Genomic DNA, 6,000 nt, shown 5'->3' on the forward strand with positions numbered 1-6,000 from the left:
TGAACAAGAGGCTCCGGAAGAAGCAAAAGACAAGGAAGAACACGCCCCTCCCAGGCGTCCAGACAACCCTTTTCTGATCACTCTTGATACACATCCAGCATTACCTAAGGCTCCTGAGTACACCCTCAGAGGCTCCAAAAGGAGACCAAGGACAAACAGTTTTCAAAGTTCTTAGAAGTCTTCAGAAAGTTACAAATTAATATTCTTTTTGCTGAGGTTTTAGAGCAAATACCTCTCTATTTTACATTCATGAAGGAGTTGCTATCCAAGAAGAGGTCTTTAAAAAGAGATGAGACCGTGGTCCTGACCAAAGAATGTAGTGCCATAATTCAAAGTAAGCTGCCAAGGAAGATGCTGGATCCAGGGTGTTTTTAGATTCCAAGTACTATTGGGAACATCACCTTTTTACAAAGTCCTTTGTGATCTTGGTTCAAGTATCAATCTGATGCCCTTATCTATGATGAAGAAGTTACAAATCCAACAGGAATAGCCTACAAGGATAGCACTACAGATGGCAGACAAGTCTTTGAGACAGGCACATGGGATAGTGGAAAATGTCTTAGTCAAGGTTGGAGAGCTTTTTCTCCCTGTAGATTTTGTAGTACTTGATATGCGAGAGAATGCAAATGACTTCATAATACTAGGAAGACCATTTATGGACACTGGGAGAGCTCTGATAGATGTTGAGAGAGGTGACCTGGTTCTGAGGATGCATGAGGACTATTTGGTATTCAAGGTTTTCAAACCTTCACCACTCTTTGGAGAAGGAGGTACTTGCATGCAGAGTTCACTGCTTAAGTCTCCGCCTTGGTGGGAACCAATACAATTCTCCCTGACATCAAACCTAAGTTTGGTGTTAGATATTCACCACCCACCAAGGAGGAAGGAGGTTCCAAGAAAAAGGTACCTAAGGGCTGGAGGGATAAGAAAATTCCTATTGAAAACTTCTCACCTGGGATGAAAGTGGTGTTTACTAGAAGTCTAGTCCTACCTCATACTGTGAACAGGATCCTGTCCTCTGAGCATGTTGAGCCAATCCATGAGAGCACAGGAAAAAAGTTCACAGTGAGGAGTGAAGACCTAAGCCCCTATGACCCTCCTTAGTGGAGCTAACCGTCAAGCTAATGACGGTAAAGAAGCGCTTGTTGGGAGGCAACCCAACCATGAGTATCCTTAAGTTTATTTTAGTTTTATTTTAGTTTGATTTTCATTTTATTTTTCATTGATTTCTATAGTTTTCCTAGGTTTAATCTAGTTTGTGATCATGCACAGTGCTTAGAACAAGGACAAAAAGACTCAGAAGGAAGAATAAAACGCTTTGGAGCAAGAAGGTTCTGGCGCTAAACGCCAAGCTTGACCAACCATGAGTATCCTTAAGTTTATTTTAGTTTTATTTTAGTTTGATTTTCATTTTATTTTTCATTGATTTCTATAATTTTCCTAGTTTTAATCTAGTTTGTGATCATGCATAGTGTTTAGAACAAGGACAAAAGAACTCAGAAGGAAGAACAGAACGCTCTGGAGCAAGAAGGTTATGGCACTAAACGTCGAGCCTGGCGTTTAGCGCCAGGAAGGGGTGGCAGAGAAGCTAGCATTAAACGCCAGGAGGGCGTTTAACTCCCAAAAGGGATATGGATGAATGGGCGTTTAATGCCCAGAATGGAAGTTTTCTTCAGGTTTTGGCCCTCCAAGGGGCGCTAAACGCCATGTCATTCAAAAAAAAGTTTTAAATTTAAATTTTTCATTTCCCTTCTATCACGCTTATCTTCTTTTGTATTATTTTTACTCATCCATGTGCTCTTCATGTCCCTTTCTGTTTTCAGTTTTCTTTGCTTGGGGACAAGCAAACTTTTAAGTTTGGTGTTGCAGAGTGAGCTCTCGGTTTATATTATCATCAATGGAACCAAAGGGATGTGAATCATCTTCACGGAAGAGCACAACCCGAGGAGGGAGCAGCAGCCACCATGACTGAGGTTGTTGAGTTTCATTATCTGCTTTTCTATTTATTTTCTGTTTTTCAATATTTTATCTCATTTTCTATTTTCTATTTTCTATTTGAAAGCCTTTGCATGATTAGTAGTAGTACTGTATTATTTTTCTAGTTTAGTTATTTATTTTGATATTTTATGTTTATTTTGAAAGATGTCTCATGTATTGCTCACTGAGCTTGAAAAATCAAAAGAGAAAGAACAGAAGTAGTAAAATGCATGAGGCTTGAGTTATATATTATGAGTTACCCTGATTGCTTTGATGTGGTAGTATTATCTTTAATTTTGAATGCATGAACTGAACAGTGTATATTTGATCATGAAGTTGAGAATGTTGTTCTTGAGGTACAGGAACTTAGAGAAGTATTAAGGTTTCTCTAAACTAAGTAAGATATTGATCCTTGAAGTAAAATAAATAGCTTTTTAAAAAGCTCCGCAAAACCTTGACGTAAAACGGGAATCTCGATCTGACACTATTGTCTTTGGCACACTGATGTGTGAGCATCTTGTACCCTTTCCCCTTCATTCTCTAGTTGTTTTTTTATTAGATTTTATTTAGTTTCATAATATTTTAGTGCAAAAATCCTCTTTAGATTCTGCTTTGAGTTATTTTGGGGTTTTTATTATTTTCGGTGAAATTCGGGCAAATTTGGCAGAGTTTTGTGCAAAAATAAAGGAAGAAAGTAGATGCTGTCAACCTTGACCTTCCTGCATTCCAACGAACATAATGTGGCTAAAAAGGTCCAATTGACACGGTTTCAATGGTGTTAGAAAGCTAACTTCCAGAGATTTTCAATGATGTATAACAGTCTATACTTTTCTTCTAGAATCACTGCCAATTCTAGCGCTAAACGCCAAGCCTAGCATTTAACGCCCAAAGAGGACAGAACCAGCGCTAGAACTTCCAATTGCCGGTGCTAAGCGCCAAAAAAATGCCAGAATACAGGTCAAGCTCACCTAAGGGAGCATCTTTAGTGGGATTTAGCTTTTAATTGTTATCTTTTATCTTATTTTAGTTATTTTTATTTACAAACAAAATCTTTTAAATTTAGAATTGAATATTTTATTTTAGTTTCAATTCAAATTATGTTAGATATAAAAGGGAAAAGATCCACCCTTGAGGGGGACTTATCTCTTCCGCACGTTTCACTTTTGGAAGAACCCTCGTTTTCTCTGAAAGCCATGAGCAACTAAACCTCTTTGGTTAAGGTTAGGAGCTCTGTTTATCTTCTATGGATTAAGACTATTGCTTTTCTATTTTAATTAATGTATTGATTCAGTTTCAAGGATTACTTTCGTACTTTATTCTATGAATCTGGGTGGAACAAAAGTATGATTCTTTTTCTATATGCGTTCTTATGATTCTTGAAAGAGTTATCTCGCTTGAACAACAACTTGAAAGTAAATTCCTTCTAAATTGCTAATTACATGAACTAATTGGGATATGTGATATATAATCCTTTTAGCTTTGGGTAATTAGGGTTTTTATGGCCATAAACTAGTTTTAAACTTAACCCTCTAATCAAATTTAAGTGACCACAACGGTGGCAGTTGATGAAGGTTAGAGGACACTATATTACTAAGACATTAGGGTTTAGTCAATTACAGTTTGCCATGGAATGAATCTTGCATTATTAAAATAGTTGGTAAGAAACTTTAATCCGGAAAAGTAAACATCTCCGATACCTTAAACTAATTTTTCTCACTGTTTTCACACCAAACGCATATTTGCTTTCTTTACGCTCATTTTATTGTTTAATGCTTTTGAAAACCCACCAACAATCTTTCTTGTTTGCCTGACTAAGCCAATCATTCAACCATTGTTGCTCAGTCCATCAATCCTCGTAGGATCGACCCTTACTCACTTGAGGTATTACTTGGACGACCCGGTACACTTGCCGGTGCAGTTGTGGATATTCTCAAAATCCACACCACACACCGTGTAGCCTTACTATGTCCTTAATGTACATTTTGCTAATTCTTCCAATGAATAGTTCACTCAAATAGGCAAAAGAGAGCAAACTTGGTCAAACGGTCCACGATCACCCAAACCACGTCAAATCCTGACCTAGTCCTCGGCAAACCCGTTACAAAATCCATAACCACTTTTTTCCACTTCCATTGAAGAATCTTAAGAGGCTGTAGCATTTCCGACGGTCTCTGGTGCTCTATCTTCACCTTCTGACATGTTAGACACATGGACACAAGTGAAGCTACATCACCCTTCATTCCAGGCTACCAAAATATTTTCTTCAAATTATGATACGTCTTCGTACTTCTTGGATGAATAGAGAATCCTCTATTATGAGCCTCTATTAACAACTCTTGTCTCAAACTCCCCACATCTGGCACATAAATCATCCCCTTGTATCTCATAACCCTTCATCGTTCTTAGTGAACTCTCCTCGCCTTCCTTTCTCAATTGGCTAAAACATTTTCTGAAGCTCTTGTTCATTTTGCTATCCTTTCTTTATCTCAATCTTGAACGTACTAGTAATGTCCAGTTGGTTCAAACAGGCCCTTCCGTCAACTTTTCCAACGTCCAACTTAAGCTCCACAAACTTGTTTACCAAGTCCTCTCTGTAATCCTCATCCAAGCGACAGTCAAAGACTTCCTGCTCAAGGCATCTGCTATAACAACATTAGCCTTCTCGGGGTGATAACTTAACTCAGAGTCATAATCCTTCAGTAGCTCCATCCATCTTCTTTGGTGCATGTTAAACTCTTTCTAATCAAAGATATACTTGAGACTCTTGTGATCAGAAAAGATTCGAAACTTTATTCCGTACAAGTAGCGCCTCCAAATCTTTAACGCAAACACAACCACCGCCAATTCTAATTCATGAGTTGGGTAGTTCACCTCATGTGGTCTTAGTTGACACGAAGCATAAGCTACCACATTTTGGTGTTCCATTAAAACACAATCCAAGCCTTTCAACGAGGCGTTGTAATAAACCTCAAATGGTTCGTGTGGTTCAGGTAGGATTAAAACTAGCGCTGAAATTAATTTCTCTTTCAAAGTTTGGAAACTCTCTTCGCATTGTGACATCCACACAAAGGGTGTATCTTTCCTAGTTAACTTAGTCATCGGCAACGCGATTTGTGAAAATCCATGGATGAATCTTCGGTAATACCCGACTAATCCCAAGAAACTCCTAACCTCAGTCACTGACATCGGTCTTTCCCATTCCATCGCTGCCTCAACTTTTGAAGGATCCATTACTATTCCTCCTTTACTCACCACATGTCCTAGGAACTTTACTTCCTCCTTCCAGAATTCACACTTCGACAACTTCGCATACATCTTTTGCTCCTTCAAACTTTATAACAATCCTCAGATGCTCCTCATGCTCTTTCACTGTCTTTGAATAAACTAGGATGTCATCTATGAACACCACCACAAATTTATCCAAAAAGGGTGAAACACCCTGTTCATGTAATCCATGAACATAGCAGGCACATTCGTCAACCCAAAGGACATTACCACATATTCATAGTGACCATAACATGTTCTAAACACAGTTTTTAGAATATCCTCCTCCTTCACTCTTATCTGATGATAACCTGACCACAAATCAATCTTCGAGAACACCCCAGCTCTTTGCAAATGATCCATTAAATCATCGATCCTCTGGGTACTTATTCTTCACCGTCACTTTGTTTAACTGTCAATAATCTACATAGAGTCACATTCCTCCATCTTTCTTCTTTACCAATAAAACTGGCGTTCCCCACGGAGACACACTTGGTCGAATGAACCTCTTGTTCAGAAGCTCTTCCAACTGAGTTTTAAGTTCAGCCAGCTCTATTGGAACCATTTTCTAAGGTGCAATTGACACTGGACTGGCTCCAGACACCAAGTCTATCGTAAATTCGATCTCCCTTTGAGGCGGGAATTCGAGAATATCTTTAAGAAATACTTCGAAAAACTCCCTAACTACTGAAATTTGGTCTAACTTCTATTCATCACCCAACGCATTTATAGCCAAGAGTATATAACTCTGAAACTCTT

The sequence above is a fragment of the Arachis ipaensis genome, chromosome B10 (genome assembly GCF_000816755.2).
Source record: "Arachis ipaensis cultivar K30076 chromosome B10, Araip1.1, whole genome shotgun sequence".
Classification (NCBI taxonomy): domain Eukaryota; kingdom Viridiplantae; phylum Streptophyta; class Magnoliopsida; order Fabales; family Fabaceae; genus Arachis; species Arachis ipaensis.